Raw genomic sequence first — 19,320 nt, forward strand, 5'->3', positions numbered from 1 at the left:
TTTCCCCCCTCCAGACAAAAAGTCTGGACGTAAACGTTTTCTTCGGGAAGCCAAAAACAGCAACACAAAAACCCACAGTTACAGAGCACATGCAGAAATGGGACAGGAACCGACCAAAAATGGTAAACAGATCAACTATGGGGATAATGCCCAAAAGAGGTGGGTGTATAATCAACCCTGGAGACCTTGTGCTAAAATCTTACAGCATAGTTTCACATTAAAATGGTCAGGAAGAGGAAAAGTTCTTTTTTTACCCCGCTTTTCTCTACCAGAAGGAGTCTCAAAGCGGATTCCAATTGCCCTCCCCTCCTGTCCCCACAACAGACACCCTGTGAGGGAGGTGGGGCTGAGAGAGCTCTGAGAGAACTAGACTGGCTCAAGGTCACCCAGCAGGCCTCATGAGTCTTAAAATGGCTTACAATCGCCTTCCATTCTTCTCCCCACCACAGACACCCTGTGAGGAAGGTGGGGCTGAAAGAGCTCTGAGATAACTGGGATTGTCCCAAGTTCACCCAGCAGGACTCTAGAGTCTTAAAGTAGCTTCCAATCACCCTCCCTTCCTCTCCACACAACAGACACCCTGTGAGGGAGGTGGGTCAGGCCAGACTGTGGTGCTTCAGGGGATGCTTCCAAAGGCTGCTCATCCACACAAATTGAATAATGCACTTTCTTTGCACTTTAGAAGTAAATTTTCCTTTTTTGCACAAGGAAGTCCAGCTGCAAAAGCCCATCAAAACTGCATCATCCAATGTGTGCAGAATTGGACAGTGATGGCAATGATGGGAAATCTGGGTATTGCCTTGGTAGGCTCAGCCATTCCAGCCCTGGAGGAGGCAGTTCTGCTTTCTCATTGGCTGCCAGTGGAACATTCCTTGCCAGCTGAACGCCTGTTTAGCCCCTGGTCATTTCCCCAAATGTCAGCAGTTTGTCCATTTTCCCCATACCTGCTTGTTGTGCCCAGGTAGGAGGGGTATTACACCTCCTCTGGAAATCCTGTAGTGCTTGTTAGGCAGTAGGGTTGCCTGGGTTGGGAAATTCCTGGAGATTTGAGGGGCTTTAGGCTGATCCCACCCCCATACAACACTTCAGAATCTAATACAATCTATTTAGCAAGATAGTCAGTATAACAGTGCCACTGACCTTGGTAATCTTCCAAAGATTTCCTGTTTACTAGGCTAATTAGTTTGGCCATTTTCGAGAGTTCTACCAGTCTAGCCATAATGATAAAGATGGTAGATCTGGTTCTTTATAGTACTTTGCAAAAGCAGTCTTGCTGCCACTGTTGCGTGGGAGGGAAAATCCTGGCATTTCATGGTAAATTTTCCAGACAAATACTTAGGAACATATATTCTGGTTTCATAGGAAATTTAGGATTATACATCAGTTCTAAGAGAGTATGAATTTTTATCCAAAATGTTCTCACGTTTACACATCTCCACCACACATGATAGAAAGAACCAATTTTATTGTTACATTTCCAGCAAGAATCATCGTACTCTTTGGCTACTCTACTGATTGCCTTGGTTGTAGTATACCATCGGTAAAACATCTTATACCAGTTTTCTCTTAACCCTTGATAGTTTGTTAACTTAGGTATCTTAATCCACATGCTTTCCCATTCCACCACTGAAACATTAGTTTCTAAATTCTGCATCCATTTAATCATTCATTTTCTAACCTCCTTGGTTTTCATATCATAATTCCACAACAATTTATATATTTTCCCTCGAAGATGTGGTTTACCTTGAAATAAAATATTTTCAAATTTTGGAAGTGAGGTTTGGATCTCAACACCACTTGGGAATTCTACTTTAAACCTAGACACAAGTTGATTATATTCTAACCACTGAATCTCTTCCTTATTCAAAGTTTGTAGGCTTTTTAGTGTAAGGTAAAGGTAAAGGTATCCCCTGTGCAAGCACCGAGTCATGTCTGACCCTTGGGGTGACGCCCTCTAGCGTTTTCATGGCAGACTCAATACGGGGTGGTTTGCCAGTGCCTTCCCCAGTCATTACCGTTTACTCCCCAGCAGCAAGCTGGGTACTCATTTTACCCACCTCGGAAGGATGGAAGGCTGAGTCAACCTTGAGCCGGCTGCTGGGATGGAACTCCCAGCCTCATGGGCAAAGGTTTCAGACAGCTGCCTTACCACTTAGTGTACCTGAGTTACTAAATCCTTGTAACATAAGCACTATATCTTTCTTTGTTGGGATTTGCTAAAATAAGGCTGTAGTGGGGATTTCAGGAAGGATGTGTTAGGAGAGAATCTTAAGTTATAATTATTCCATACACCCATCATAGTGATAACCCAGTGATTAAAATTTGTTTTTTTTTCCTTTAATTTCTTCATGGGCCAACTATGAAAGCCTTCTTCCCAGCCCACTTTTCCCAATATTAAGTCTCTAGATGCTGAGTCTATAATCCAATCCGAAAGCACAGTCAGTGTTGCAGCGTGTAGATACAGTTTTAAGTTGGGAACACCTTGGCCACCTCTTTTCTTGTCATCTTGTAATATCTTGAAAGCAATTCTTGGTCCCCTGTTGTCCCATATGAATTTATTTATTTTGGATTGCCACTTATGAATGTTCGTATCTGAGATTTGCAGTGGTAAAGCTTGAAATAAAAAAGTATATTTGGGCAAGATATTCATTTTAACTGAAGCTATATGAGTGGACCATGATAATTTCAACCGAGACCATCTCACCAAATCTTGTTGGATTCTTGTTCACAACTTACCATAATGATTATCAAATAGTTTGTCTAGATCTTTATGTATATACGCTCCTAAATAGTTTACCCTTTCTGAGTTAATTTCATAGACACAGTTGTCTTTAATGATCTTCATATCTAGGTCTGAAACTCCTACAAGCATAATTTTCATTTTGTTACTTTTTTTAATTATTATTATTATTATTTAATTTTTAAACCGCCCTTCTCCCAATAGGTCTCAGGGCAGTTTACAACATAAATAGTTAAAACACAATAAAATCCCCATAAAAACCCCAATTAACATCAGCAAAAGTTACATATAACATATAGCGGCGGTGGTCACAATTCTGATCTTAGTTCAGCCTGGTGGAGAGAATAATATTCAGAAGAGGGTGGCACCAATACAATAGATCTAACAATGATCTCGATGTTAGAGATCTCAATATTGGAGGGGATCCTCTGATGGATTAGTGGGAGAGCTGCCCTGGCCTCAACCATATGCCTGGCGGAAGAGCTCCGTCTTACAGGCCCTGCGGAAAGCTGGTAGATCCTGCAGGGCCCTTAGCTCTTCTGGGAGCTCATTCCACCAGGTTGGGGCCAGGACTGAAAAGGCCCTGGCCCGGGTCGAGGCCAGGCAACCATCCCGTGGGCCCGGGACAACCAGTAAATTCATACCCGCAGAGCGGAGTGCCTTAAAACAAAACAAATTTACTTTGTAACCTGCATACACAGCAAATTCTTTCAATGAATCAAACAACCTTTCAATAGACAATACAGTTTTAGTTAGTACAGAAAGAACATCATTCGCATAGCTTCTGAGCTTAAATTCCTCTCCCTCCACATTTAACCCCGGAAGATTATCAGTTGTTCTGATCCTGGATGCTAGCATTCCTAGGACCAGATTGAGCAGAAGTGGATACAGAGGGCAAACTTGCCTGGTACCTTTGTTAATTTGGATATTCTCCTTGGTAAGCATGCCATTAACTAGAATTCTTGCTTCTTGAGCAGAGTATATGTGTTGGATTAAATGCTTGTAGAAAATTCCATGATACATTATCAAATGCTTTTTCAGAGTGTAAAAAAAAATGTCGCAGCCTCTTGGTCTTTATCCGCAAAGTCCATGGCATTTAGAACAAAGCAAATATTATTTTTCATAAATATTTTTGACATAAATCCTGTTTGATCAGGGTGTACGACTTCATCAATACACCTTTTTAGTCTCTCCACTAAAATCTTAGCAAAAAATTGGTAATCCATATTAAACAGAGAGATTGGTCTGTAAGACTGTGGAGAAAGTAAATTGTAACCATCTTGAGGAATTAATTTAATTGATGCCTGCTGCCATATGGCTGGTAGTTTATTACCCAGGTGGTCTATCACTGAAGCATAACTGGAGTAATCACATGTGCTAATTTTTTATAATAAACTGCTGAAAGTCCATCTGGCCCGGGAGCCTTTTGTAGATTCGTAGCTGTGTTTGCGTCATAAATTTCCTGAGTTAAGATTTTTTTATTTGAAATTTTATGTTGTTCCTCTGAAAAAGAAAATTATTGGGATGTCTTTCAAATAGTTTAATTCATTTTTACAATCAAATTGTAATCCTTCTGCTTGGTATAAATTTTTGAACAATTTAGCAAAGCATTTCTGGATATTTATTTTCAGAAATATGTTCTACACCAGTGGTCCCCAAACTTTTTATCACCAGGGACCACTCAACACTTGACAATTTTACTGAGGCTCGGAGATGGGGGGGTAGTTTACTCCTCTACTCTCAACCACTGCCCTAATGCTCTCTGATCGCTATGGTAATGTTTAAACATCCCTTCAAAATAAGATACCGACACGCCACAACAATGAACATAAGGAACATTTTATTTTCATGGAAATTTTAACTCATGACAATGACAAATCAATGGGAACCCTGAGCTTGTTTCTCTGCAACGAGATAGTCCCATCTGGGAGTGATGGGAGACAATGACACCCAAAGTGTGTTGTAAAGGGCCGGGGGGTATGAAGTAAAGGGCCAGGGGGGAGGAGAAGGCATCCTTCGCGGCCCACCTCCAATTAGTCGACGGACCACATGTGGTCCGCAGCCCACAGGTTGGGGATCGCTATTCTACACCATTATTTTCAACAATGAGATTGCCTATATTTGAGAGTTTTTTTTTCTTTTTTTAGTTTATAAGCCAGCCATTTACTTGGCTTATCTGCATATTCAAAGTCTCTTTATTTTAGAAAATCCAACTTTTTTCATCTCTTCTGTTTCAATAAGGCCTCACCTCATCCTTAATAACTTAACAGAACGTGGATTAAGATACCTAAGTAACAGTACAGTTTTCCTGCAAAATAGCATCTCTCACTAACTGTCAAAGCTTATAAAAATGTCTCTTCATTGGTTTTCATTGGTTCACTGCTGCCTTTGAGTATACTCTATAAACCTTGTCAATTAGGAGGTTGTCATCCAAAAGATAGTCTTTCAAAGACATTGTTATATTTTGCTGTAAATCCTGTTTGTCATAATCCTCTGAAGCCCCTTTGATCCTCGCATTTCTTGTTCTTGATTGTGTTTCTAAAACCTCAAACTTCTCCTCGGCCATTGCTTTCCAGGTGTGTCATTCAGATTCCACCTTTTTGATCTTATTATGATGTTCTTCTATTCGTTTGGTATTAGAGTCTACCACAGTTTTTAAAACTCCGATCCTCTCTGAGAGTTCCTTTTGCCGTCCTTAATTTCCTTGATTTGTTGCTTATGAAGACCTTCTAAAAGCGCTCCCAATTCTCTATTTTGTTTTTCTATGAGGCGGAACATTTATGCAGTGTCCAATGTTTCCTCTTCAATTTCTTCCTTCTCTCCCTTTTTCTTTTGAGTTCTTTTTGAGTTCCTGGCTCCACCCCTCAAATTTCTTGAGCTAGAACTGGCAACCCTAGCTCTGATAGACCGACAACTTGGTTCTTTTTAATGACATTATACTGAAGCAGTTGCTGCATGGATTTGGATGTTTCCATTTTAGAAAACTGCTCTGTCAAAATGAATCAGAGAACCCTATTCCTTAGCCAATGTGCTCTTGGGTGGGCTGGGTAGTTCACAACTTGAGCAAGTACGTGGTTTTATCTACCATGTGGAGTTGGTTTGTGCAGATTTGGGGCGGGGGTGCGGGGGATTAGATAGAGATGTCAGCCTCCAGGTGGGACCTGGGTGTCCCTTAGAATTACAGCTCATCTCCAGGCTACAAAATTTCTTCCCTTGGTTGCTTTGGGGGGAGGGGTTCTTTGACTTTCTACTCCACTAAAGTCCCTCTCTTCCCCAGGCTCCATCCCCAAATTTCCAGGAGTATCCCAATCTCTACCGGGCAGCCCTTGATCTAGGCAATTCAAATTATGATAGTTAAAATTGCAAAATTTGCATAGAGCCCCCTCCTAAAATGCTAGCAGTGAAAGCAGGTGGGCACTAACAGGTGTATGTATGTATGTATGTATGTATGTATGTATGTATGTATGTATGTATGTATGTATGTATGTATGTATGTGTCTATGTGTCTATGTATCTATGTATCTATGTGTCTATGTATCTATGTATCTATGTGTCTATATATCTATGTATCTATGTAATAGAATCATAGAGTTGGAAGGGACCTCCACCCCCTCACAATGCAGAAACTCACAATTACCTGCCCACCCACAGTGACCCCAATTTCATGCCCAAGTCATCCCCCACATACACACACCAAAAACCTCCAGAATCCATCCTGACCTGGAGGAAATTCACCTACCATCCAACAGTGGCAATCAGCAATTTCTGGGTATGCAAGGAAGAGCCAAAAGAGACAAACATCCCTTCCTGCCCACCCACTCACAATCTGCCTAAGTTCATGAAATCAGCTTTTCTGTCAGATGACTATCTAGCCTCTGCTGAAAAACTTCCATAGAAGGAGAACTCACGTTATTAAATATATCAGCACCAAATTCACACCAAACACAGTCCTCCCTCTCCCCTCAAGACCCTCCCCCCAATTTTCCAGCACACGCACCAAAATAGCTCCATAGAATTCTAGATCATAGAATCATAGAATAATAGAATTGGAAGGGATCTCCTGGGTCATCTAGTCCAACCCCCTGCACTATGCAGGACACTCACAACCCTATCGCTAGTCCACTGTAACCTGCCACCCCCTTGAGCCTTCACAGAATCAGCCTCTCCGTCAGATGGCTATCCAGCCTCTGTTTAAAAATTCCCAAAGATGGAGAACCCACCACCTCTTGAGGAAGTCTGTTCCACTGAGGAACCATTCTAACTGTCAGGAACTTCTTCCAGATGTTTAGGCGGAATTTCTTCTGAATTAATTTCATCCCATTGGTTCTGGTCTGACCCTCTGGGGCAACAGAAAACAACTGTTCTCCATCCTCTATGTGACAGACCTTCTCGTACTTGAAGATGGCTATCGTATCACCTCTTAGTCATCTTCTCTGCAGGCTAAACAGACCAAGCTCCCTCAGTGTTTCCATTAGCTCACATGATATGGACACCATACATCCCCAAATCCCATTTGCCTTTTTAGCCTCCGTCACACTGATGACTCATGTTCAGTGTATCGTCTACTTTGTTTGTTTACGCATTTATCTACTGCCCTCCCTTCCGCCTCGGGGCAGTTTACAGAGAACATGAATTGTGGAACAGAGTACAGTATAAGTTTGGCAACTGTATCATGAGTCATCAACAATAACCATAACATAAGCAACAGGAAAACATCATGACCGCAACCCCGCAGAGTGGGTATATCTGATTGGGAGGGGGTTCTGGGGCCCAATAGATGTTGTCACTGACTTCAACCAAATGCCTGGTGGAAGAACTCCATTTTGCAGCCCTGTGGAAGCTTCGGCGGGGCCTGGATCTGTTCTGGGAGCTTATTCCAACAGATGGGGGCCAGGACAGAGAACGGCCTGGCCCGAGTTGAGGCCAAACGTGCTTCTTTGAGGCTAGGGGTCACTAGCCAGTTGGCATTGGCTGAGCGGAGTGCTCTTTGGGGGGCTTAGATAGAGAGGTGGTCCCTCAGGTACACTGGGCCTATCTAGGATCACGCCCAGATTTCTGACACAGTAAGTCACTGACAGTTGCCCTCCATCCAGTTGTTTTATCCCAGAAGATGGAGAGAGTTGCAATTAGGGGTTTGCATTCTGACTGAAATGTGGTATGCATTGAGAAAAAAATTGTTACAGTTTTGGATCCAGTATTCTGTTGCAAATTCAGTACCACGAATGCTTCTCTAGGGTAAGGCGTTATCAGTTCAGGTTAGAAATCAATGGGGTGATTTCTGGTTCTGGAGGTTTGGGACCCTTCTTTTCAATGGGCAAAGGTCCGCGGTAATTGTCCTTGAATATAAGTCCGCCAAATTCGCATCAAACACAGTCCTCCCAGACTCCCCAAATTTCAAGCAGATGGAACCAAGTGGATCTTTTTTATTGGGCCACAAAGTAGGCAAGTTTCTGCACACACTGCTCTTTTCGTTAAACAACCAATTCCAGAGTCTGGGGAAGACGTTATTAAATATATCAGCACCAAATTCACACCAAACACAGTCCTCCCTCGCCCCTCAAGACCCTCCCCCCAATTTTCCAGCACGTGCCCCAAAATAGCTCCATAGAATTATAGTTCATAGAATCATAGAATAATAGAATTGGAAGGGACCTCATGGGTCATCTAGTCCAACCCCCTGCACTATGCAGGACACCCACAACCCTATCGCTAGTCCACTGCAACCTGCCACCCCCTTAAGCCTTCACAGAATCAGCCTCTCCGTCAGATGGCTATCCAGCCTCTGCTTAAAAGTTCCCACAGATGGAGAACCCACCACCTCCTGAGGAAGCCTGTTCCACTGAGGAACCATTCTAACTGTCAGGAACTTCTTCCGGATGTTTAGGCGGAATTTCTTCTGAATTAATTTCATCCCATTGGTTCTGGTCCGTCCCTACAGGACAAGAGAGAACAACTCTGCTCCATCCTGGCTCCATTTACTGGATCCTGAAGGAAGCCAGTTTTCTTCACATGCACACCTCTCTGCACCATGGCAAGTGGTTCCATTGTCCAGGAAACCAGTAAAGAAGAACATGACATGCCCATGCTGTTGCTGGCTTGCTAAGCACCCAGATTCAAAAACCACACAAATTGTTTTTAGGAACGGTGGTTTCATTTCATTCAGAATCCTGGATTCCTAATACCGTGCCAGGGAAATGGTGCAACAACCCCAAACTGTGGTTTTCATGTGTATGTTTGGGCTAGGAATTCCATTTTGCACACTCCTACATCCCAACCACAAAAAAAATACGAAGAGGCTTGTTCAATCTTCCATGTGGTGCAGCAGCTTAATCCTGAGGTCACGATCCACGTTTAAGGGGATTATTATCCTCTCTGTGATTATAAATTAATTAAAAGAGAAGTGGTTTACCAGATAGCTTTTGGAAAGAATGAAGGAGCATAGCTTGTGTTGATGCTAATCTCAAATGACTAAATGTGTAGAAATTTGCACGGGATTTCTCCCCGCAAGGAAAGCAGGAAGTCCTTGCATTAAAGGGGAACATCTGCATGACGTCATGTTTATTCCGAGAGGGGAAAATGTATTAATATGTCTGGAGCAAGAGAAAAGACCAAGAGCCCCTTAAAGACGAATAACATCTGAAGCAGGGGTGGAGCTTTTGTGTGTCCCTGCTCACTTCTTCAGTGACTCCTTCAGAGCAGTGATTCACAGAATCTCACCCCCGGCCCCAAATTGTAAGCTGCTGTTGGACTCTTTCTCTTTTCTACTGCTTATTCCAAGGAGGACTCATGGCATTCCTTGGTTTCTCCCCTTTTATCTAGGGCAGGAAAAGACCTATTTTTTTTTCCATCTGGGTTAAGAAGCATCTTTGGGGTAGCTGCAAAGGAGCATCAGTACGGACATTGCCAGTCTCAGCATGCGGAGGAGGGGGAAGACCTAAGCTTTGATGGGGCAGGTTATAAATTATTTTTATTATTACTAAAGAACGAAAGGAACAAACCTTTAAAAAAAATCTTGATGAGGATTCAGTGTTGTCCTGGTTTTCTAGGAATGTTGAAGGCAGTTGGGGAGGAGAGAGAGGAGACAATACGCTGCCCAAGTGTTTGATAGGGGATGGGAAACTAGGGATGGGAGAAATTCCCCCATGTCTGATCCATCGAAAGTTTGTCCTCCTCCTGATCCAGTCGGCCACGGTGTAGTGGTTACGAGTCCGGACTTCTAATCTGGCGAGCCAGGTTTGATTCTCCACTCCTCTACATGCAACCAGCTCACCACAGCATTGATGAAGCTGTTCTGACAGAGCAGTAATATCAGAGCTGTCTCAGCCTCACCCACCTCACAGGGTGTCTGTTGTGGGGAGAGGAAAGGGAAGGCAATTGGAAGCCGCTTTTCAGGTAGAGAAAAGCAGCATATAAGAACCAACTCTTCTTCTTCTTCAGTAATCTCAGGGCTCTCTCAGCCTCACTTCCGTTACAGGGTGTCTGTTGTGGGGAGAGGAAGGGAAGGCAGGAATATCAGGGCTCTCTCAGCCTCACTTCCCTTACAGGGTGTCTGTTGTGGGGAGAGGAAGGGAAGGTGAATGGAAGCCACTTTGAGACTCCTTTGGGTAGAGAAAAGCAGCATATAAGAACCAACTCTTCTTCTTCTTCAGTAATCTCGGGGCTCTCTCAGCCTCACTTCCCTCACAGGGTGTCTGTTGTGGGGAGAGGAAGGGAAGGTGAATGGAAGCCACTTTGAGACTCCTTTGGGTAGAGAAAAGCAGCATATAAGAACCAACTCTTCTTCTTCTTCAGTAATATCAGGGCTTTCTCAGCCTCACCTACCCCACAGGGTGTCTGTTGTGGGGAGAGGAAAGGGAAGGCCTCAGGCTCTCTGCCCTGTTGTTGGCCCTCCAAAGGAACTGGTTGGCCACTGTGTGAGACAGGATGTTGGACTAGATGGACCACCACTGGTTTTATCCAGCAGGGCTCTTCTGATGTTCTTATGAAGGCTGCAGCCTCTCTGCACTGTTGGCCCTCCAGAAGAACTGGCTGGCACTGTGAGAGACAGGATGCTGGACTAGAGGGATCTCTGGTCTCACGCAGCAGGGCTCTCTGATGTTTGTATGAAGGCCTCAGCCTCTCTGCCTTGTTGCTGGCCCTGCAGAGAAACCGGTTGGCCACTGTGTGAGGCAGGAGGCTGGACCAGATAGCCTAATGGTCTAATTCAGCAGGGCTCTTCTGATGTTCTTATGGCCCGTTCCCATGAGTTGCACAAACAACAGGAGAGTCTCCCAGGCCTACATTAATGCTACCAGAGGCATCTGGAAACAGGATTTTAGATGTAGTGATCCTCTCTGCAATCCAGCATGGCTTTTTCTGAGGTTCTCAAAAGCTTCTCCCGCCCACCTTCAGATCCTGGCAGTGCCTGCATCAGAGATGGAAATCCAGATAGAGAGCAAACGAGCAAAAGTTTGCTATAAAAGGAAAGGACAGAGTGTTGCATTCCTAGAGGGTTTGCGTAGATTATTATGAAGACTTCTGGTCCATTTGTGGCATTTAGATCTGGGTGTGAGATGTGAGGGAGCTGAGCACAGAGTTATCGTTCCACTATCTGATTCAAGGCCAAATGGGAAATAAGACAGATCAGCGCTGACTGAGTAAACAAGTGGTCTCCTTTGGATGTCCTGTTGAAAAAACCCAGTTTTTGAGGGCTTCCCTGATCCAATGCCCTTATTTGAAAAATTCTGTCCGGGTATTCCGATTGGTCAACTGCAGTAAAACTTAAAGAACAGTTTGGTGTAGTGGTTAGGAGTGCGGACTTCTAATCTGGTGAGCCAGGTACGATTCTGCGCTCCCCGACATGCAGCCAGCTGGGTGACCTTGGGCTCACAACAGCACTGATAAAGCTGTTCTGATTGAGCAGTAATATCAGGGCTCTCTCAGCCTCACCCACCTCACAGGGTGTCTGTTGTGTGGAGAGGAAAGGGAAGGCAAATGTAAGCCACTGAGACTCCTTCAGGTAGAGAAAAGCAGCATATAAGAACCAACTCTTCTTCTTCAGTAATATCAGGGCTCTCTCAGCATTCCCCTCCTTCACAGGGTATCTGTTGTGGGCAGAGGAAAGGGAAGGCAAATGTAAGCCACTTTGAGACTCCTTCAGGTAGAGAAAAGCGGCCTATAAGAACCAACTCTTCTTCTTCAGTAATATCGGGGCTCTCTCAGCCTCCCGTCCCTCACAGGGTGTCTGTTGTGGGGAGAGGAAAGGGAAGGCGAATGTAAGCCACTTTGAGACTCCTTCGAGTAGAGAAAAGCGGCATATAAGAACCAACTCTTCTTCTTCTTCATTTATTGTAGCAGATAACAAATCCAATGCCGCATAAGCCTTTAGGTCTTTCGAGATGCCACAGGACATTTGCATTCCGATCTGACAAATCTTTGCTCCAGCACTCTACTTTGAAAAATTCCTGGAGATTTCATGGTGGAGACTGGGGAGGGCACAGTTGGGGAGGCACCTCATCAGGGTATAATGCGATAGGGTCCGCCTTCCACAGCAGCCATTTTCTCCAGAGGGACTGTGATCTGGATATTGATACTTATATTCCTTGACCTACTGTTCCCTACACGTTCCCTCAAAGGGCTAAAGAAGTGAACATGATCCCAGATTTCCACTTGTCTGCCAATAATAATAATAAACATGGAATTGCAACTGCTCTTGAGACAATTGTTGTCTGGAGATCCGGAATTGCACAGAGAAAATGGCTGCTTTGGAGAATGGACTGAGAGCCCTCCCCATACCTACCTACACCAGACCCCTTAATGTCTAGAAAGCACCCATTTTCTCCAGAGGAACTGGTCTCTGTAGCTTGGAAACTAGTTGTAATTCCAGAAAATTTCCAGCCACCAGCTGGAGTCTGGCAATCTTAACACACACACACCCCGGATCGACCTTATTGATTAAGACCAGCTATAAAATAAAACAGGGACCTTCAGGAAACTGCCTTATAATCCCTGCTGTGTCTTCAAATGACCCCCTGGGAGTCCTGGGTTTGTAGGCCAGATGAGAGAGCAACAGCATTAGTTTGGCTTCCTGGCTCCTGAAGAAAAGCAGGAACAGTTGGTATGGTTCAGTGGTTATAGTGTTAGACTAAGACCCACAAGATCTGGGTTCAAATCCCTACACAGAGGGTGAGTCTTGGCCAATCTGTCACTTCCGCGCAGGGTTGTTGGGAGGGGCAAAGCACCAGGGTGGGGGGCAGGGACCAGGTATGCCACACTGTGCACCGTGAAAGAACATCAGGATACAAATGTATATGCGTAAGAAGCCTTTGTTCTGCTAAAAGGTGCCTTCACCCAAGTTCTCTCTCAGAAATTGCCTTTTCTCCTCAGGTGCATAGGCCCAATTTCCAAAGGTCACTGCTGACCAACAGCCATTCCTACATGAACTAGGGTTGCCAACCTCCAGGTGGTGCCTAGCAATCTCTTGGGATTACAACTGATCAACAGGTGACAGAGGTCAGCTCCCCTGGAGAAAATGGCCACATTGGTCTCTGCCATTGTCCTTTATGCTGAGTTAGGTCTCCATCGTTTGGAATCCAGAGTGTGGACTACTACAGTCCGATATTGGCTGAGACTGCATACTCAATCTTGGTCTCTTAGTTTAATGGCCAATTTACTCATGGTCCCAATTAATTTCCCATAAAATAAATACTTTGGACATAGGTATTAATTCATTGGCTAATGTGGGTCGAAATGTACATATTTCACAAAATTAAGAGAAGGCTCTGGGATATTGAGGGACAAATCATCAACGCTGGAGGCAACCAGGTTTGTTCTCCTTTCTTTGGCTTTTCCTTTCCTGAGCAATATATGGCCCAGTGTTTTGCCGATTTATTAAACCCTTTCCACCACTGAGCATTCATGCCAGCTAGAATGAATGTTTTTTTCCCATAGGCAGTACTGTTTGGGAAATATCAGAACATTCCTTACAATCGAAGATGGTGCGTCTGCCATGTCAGTGAACTTGAATCCATCTTTCACATACTCTTTTCTTACCCATTGTTCTCTAAACAGGGTTCTTCCTACTTGCAGAATTCTTAGCCGCTGTACTTTGAGAAAGGACGCAAACTTGTACTATTTGGTGTACTGGGTAGGAGTTCGGTGAAGTTGTTAGGAGTGTGGACTTCTAAACTGGTGAGCCAGGTTTGATTCTGCAGTAATATCAGGGCTCCCTCAGCCTCATCCACCTCACAGGGTGTCTGTTGTGGGGAGAGGAAAGGGAAGGCGACTCTAAGCCGCTTTGAGACTCCTTTGGACAGAGAGAAGCGGCATATAAGAACCAACTCTTCTTCTGTTGTGGGAAGAGGAAAGGGAAGGCGACTGTAAGCCACTTAGAGACTCCTTTGGGTAGAGAAAAATGGCATAGAAGAACCAACTCTTCTTCTTCAGTAATATCAGGGCTCTCTCAACCTCACCTCCCTCACAGGGGGTCTGTTGTGGGGAGAGGAAAGGGAAGGGGACTGTAAGTTGCTTTGAGACTCCTTCGAGTAGAGAAAAGCGGTATATAAGAACCAGCTCTTCTTCTTCAGTAATATCTGGGCTCTCTCAGCCTCACCTCCCTCACAGGGTGTCTGTTGTGGGGAGAGGAAAGGGAAGGCGACTGTAAGCCGCTTTGAGAATCCTTCAGGTAGAGAAAAGCGGCATATAAGAACCAACTTCTTCTTCTATTAAGGAACTGTCCATTTTGTTTTCTAACGGCAAGTGAGAGAACACTTAGGGGCTTTCCGCACCGGGATCTTTGTAGCAAATTGCTTGCTAAATGAAAAATCGCCATTTAAAATAGTAGAATTCGTCGTTATGCATACCTGCCTTTGTAGTGGAATCCAGCTGCGTTTTGTAGCGTTTCCCACAGGCTTCCGGTCTCGGCAAAAATCGCTAGAAAGGAAGCGCTATTGCCAAGCTCGTCCCGCCCCTGGCCGTCAAGCAGCCAATGGGCAGCCGTTAGCATGCTCCCAAACAGCCCCTTTCCCTTTAAGAAAGTTAAAAAAAAAAACACACCCGTTGCAACGAATCTGTGTTGATTCGTTGCAACGGAGAGACCCATCCAGCTGCCTGGTGTTTTTGAGCTGTCATTGCATCGTTGCCACGCTCCCTCCGAGTGAAAAAAAAAAATCCCCCCCCCTCTCATGGGCCCGATTTTCGGCCAGAAACAGTGTAAAAAATAACGGGAAAATACATCAGCAAACGGTTTGTGCTTAGTGACTCTGGGGAGGGACTGAAGCCGGGGAAGCCTCTAAACAGAAAGAGGCTCGCTGGTGCGTTTATCCCTGCTCGCTCGGAGAAAAAAAAAATGGTGATCGCTTCGCCGGAAGATCAGAGGAGAGAGCCAGGGGGAGGGACTTTGTAGAAACCGCAACAATGTTAACGCACAGGTCTTTTTCACTAGTGTTGCAGATTGGTTGCAGGAGTGTATCGCTTTCTGGAGGGTGAATCCACTTTTGGGGATTTCCCTGAAAGCGCTACAAGGAAGCACTTTTTGCAGATCGGTTTCAGGTGTGTGGCAGATTGTCAACGACGTTGTGCATAACGGCAAATCAGTAGCGTTTTCAATTGGCAACCATTGTGCGATTTTGAAGGCGTGCGAAAAGCCCCTTAAATGTCTGGGGCATTCTGGTAATCTTTAAACTGCCCGTGGTGCCGTGGGCGTCACGAACTAAATAAATGGTTAAGCAGCTCTAAGGCGGGATGTGTCCGTGATGAGGAAGGGTCCGGATTGGACCCTTCCTCAGGACAGACAATCGGAGGGACCAATCGGCAGGCGCTGTCCCTCTGATTCCCAGCCCCAGCAACAGCGAGCCGCACACAGTGCGGCTCGCAGTTGCTCCCGGCATGACGTGGCGAGAGGCGCCAAGCGCCTCTCGCCGCGTCAGGCCGCCGCCTGAGGGAGCCCCCAGCAGTCGCGCGGAGCTCCCGGCCTCGAGGAACACACCACCGCCACAAGAAGTTAGCCGCCGCCCAGAAGACGCCGCGAAGAGCCACCCACCGTCGCTGCAGCCCTCTCTCCGGTAAGCTACCTTTCCTCTCCCTGCCCTCGCCGGTCCCTCGCTTTCCCCCCCTCCTAGCGCCCATTGTATTTGGGATACAATGGGCTTTTTTACTAGTTATGGATAGTGAGTTTGTGCTAAGTGGAACTGTTGAGTTTTAAATTCAAATTCTCATTCCTGTTCATTGTATTGTATATATTGACTGGACATGCCATATTGCACAGACTCGGATTGCTATTTTAATGTTGTTTCTAATCTTCTCAATGTACACGTAATAATATTTATTTTTTAACATATTTTGTTGTTCCACCTTCAGGTTCCTGACCCCTAGGGGAGAATAGCCAGTTTGGTGATGTGTAAAATCTTGACGGTCACTTCCTTTCAGGGTTGTTCAGCCCCTCCAGTCTGTCATTTTTGAAACCGGCTTCCCTCTTAGGTGAGGGCGGGAAGTGGAATTCAACGATTCTCCGAGAGAGAGGCTGTCCCCCAAACCTAGCAAATCTCTCCAGGCCTATATCTTTCTCCACAAAGTACGGCATGCCTGTGGTGGGGCAATGGAAGGGGAAATATTTTGGCAGAGGGGAGAAGAAGGTCGCCCTGTCCTGCTTGGCCCTGTCCCGAACCACTAATCTTCCTTGTTGCAACCCCCTCTTCTCCTCATGGGATGGGTTGGTAGAGCTGGACATCAGGACACAATTAGGAGCAAGAGTTGTTTTGTACAATATTGTACGCTGCTATGAAGACCAGATTGGATTTCCCCCTTCTTCCCTCTCTGACTTCTTTTCCCATTCCACTGGGATAGAATACACCCCACGACAAAGTCAAAACAGATGGAAACGCTTCCTTCCTGTCGGTGCTGAGCTCAAACAGCTCCCAAAGGAGCTCAAATAGAGCAGTGTGACAGAAATTCAGGGAAAAGTGGAAGTTTGGGGATTTCACAGGGAGGAGGAGGAGGAGGAGGAGGAGGAGGAGGAGGAGGAGGAGGAGAAGAGGTGTTTTTTTTAAATATGCTTTTCTCTACCAAGAGTCTCTAAGCAGCTGACAATCTCCTTCCCTTCCTCTCCCCACAACAGACACCCTGTGAGGGAGGTGGAACTGAGAGATCTCTGAGAGGACTGCTGTGAGAACAGTTGTGTGGCTAACTCAAGGTCACCCAGCTGGTTGCATGTGGAGGAGGAGCAGGGAATCAAACCCAGATTAGAAGCTGCTGCTCCTAACCACTGCACCAGGCTTAACAATCTCCCAGAATTCCCACTGGGCTCCAGATGATGGAGAGCAGTCCATTTGAAAAAAAGCAAAACTCGTAAGTTGGCCTCTACCTAAGGTTGTCGACTGGACTGGGAAATACTGGAGATTTTGAAGGTGAGGCCGGAACAGGAAAGGGTTAAGGGAGAGGAGGAACTTAAAGGGGCTTAATACCATAGAGTCTACCTTCCAAAGCAGCCATTTCCTTCAGAGGAATTTATACCCACCGCCTGGACATCAGTTGCAATAGTGGGAGATCTCCAGTCATTACCTGGTGGTTGGCAACCCTATCTCTACTGCACTATGCCCTGCTAAGGTCCCTCCCTCCCTAAACTAAGCTAGGCTCTCCCCCCCCCCCAAGAAAATCTTCAGGAATCTCCCCAACCCAGAGCGCGCAATGCTAGTTGACAACCTCCTGGTGAGGCCTGGAAGTACCCAAAACTACAGATATAATTTCCCCTGACGAGAAAAGTCCCTCCCCAAACCCTGCCATCTTCAGGCTCCACCCCCAAAACCTCAAGAAATTTCCCAACTGGGAGAAGGCTGCACCAGCAGTCCTTTCTCCCACATCTGTGAGGTTATGCGGGTCCTTTAGGGAGACCTCCTTGCTCCCCTTTTTTTGATCCCAACCTGGACTGAATCTGCATTTACTTTGTTTATTCCATTGTCAGTTGAATTCTGTTTGATTTGAACTCGGGTCTTCCTCTCCCCCCCCCCCCATTGAAATAGAAAAGTGTTCTGCACGTGGTTAGGGAGGCTCAGAAGGGGAGGGGGAGGCAAATGGAGCCTCTTTCTTTGTTTTCTTGAAGGGGGGGAGAGGACTGGAGAAGCCAAGCACAGCTTTCTTTCTTTTCTTTCTTTTCTTGAATTGGGGGGGGGGGGAGGATTGCAGACAGCAGAGAAGGGAGAAAAAATCCAAGACACAATCTCTACCTGAGAGAAAATTAGGAGCTTTCCCTTTAAAGCAAGCTTGAGTTGAAGGGTTAAGATTTCTACTTAAGGAGGACTCCAAAAAAGATAACAGTGGACTCCATGGTCTTTTAATACTATAGTGAGTTTTAAGACTACAGTGATACGTTTATTATTGAAGTTTTTAAAAACTGTCAAAAGCTCTTATAAATGTTCCACTTCTTGTTGCATTAAAGTTTTTGTCAGGATTTTTGTCTTTTTCCTATTAATTTTATATCCTGAGAGTGATCCAAATTCTTCTATACATTCCGTTGTGTACTACACCGATTCTTGAGACTCCAAAACTGCTAATACCACACCATCTGCATAACTTTTCATTTTAAATTCTGTATCATTCACCTTTATTCCTTATACAATTATACCTTATTTTTGTAGCTAAACAGTAGAGGTGATAAGGGGCAGCCTTGACATGTTCCTTTTTCAATTGGAATTATTTCTGTCAGTTCTCCATTTATAAAAATGTTTGCTTGTTGTTATGGGTGTATGCCTTGCATCCAATTCAAAAATTTTGGGCCACAGTCAATACTTTGAAGTGCTTTCAATTAAAAATGCCAAGTTATATTGTCAAAAGCATTTTCTGCATCCCACAATAAAAACGCTGCTGTTTTCTTATTCATAAATTGAATTGCATTTATTATATATCATATATTATCTTCCATGTACCATTTTGGTACAAATCCTGTTCGGTCATTATGTATTAATTCTGGAATGTACTTCCTTAGTCTTTCTGCCATTATTGAAACAAAAAATTTACAATCTACATTTAATAGTGACATTGGTGATGGACTGGTGCTGTTGCCACAATGGACTTCTTAAATATTGCCATGTAGCAGATATTAACTTCCTTCTTTTATCTCATTCATTACTTTCTGTACTTCAAAGTGTTTATAATACTTCACTTTAAGTCCATCGGGACCTGGTGCTTTGTCCCTTTTCATTTTTTATTGCCTCAGAAACTTCCTGAATTGTTTTTGTTTGGTTTATAATTCTTCTATGCTCTGATATCAATCTCTTAATGGGAATGTCTTCTAGATATTTTCATTTCATTTTCAGAGTCTCTTTTCTTTTTATAAAGTCCTGTAAAAAGCATTAAAAATTGTTCATGTATCTCTTGTTCATGTATCTACTTTCTTTGTGGCTCTTATTGCTCATTCATCTTTCTCCTTCTTGAGACAACATACCAAATATCTTCCAGGGTTATTTGCATGTTTAAATTGCTTCTGCATAAAAAATATAAGTTTTTTTCTGAATCTTTTCAGTATCTAATAATCTAATTGATTTTAATTATCTTATTTGTGCTAGTTTATGTTTAATTAAATTCCTTTTATGCTCTTGCTCTAATTTCTG

Source organism: Paroedura picta, chromosome 4, assembly GCF_049243985.1.
Source record: "Paroedura picta isolate Pp20150507F chromosome 4, Ppicta_v3.0, whole genome shotgun sequence".
Lineage (NCBI taxonomy): Eukaryota > Metazoa > Chordata > Lepidosauria > Squamata > Gekkonidae > Paroedura > Paroedura picta.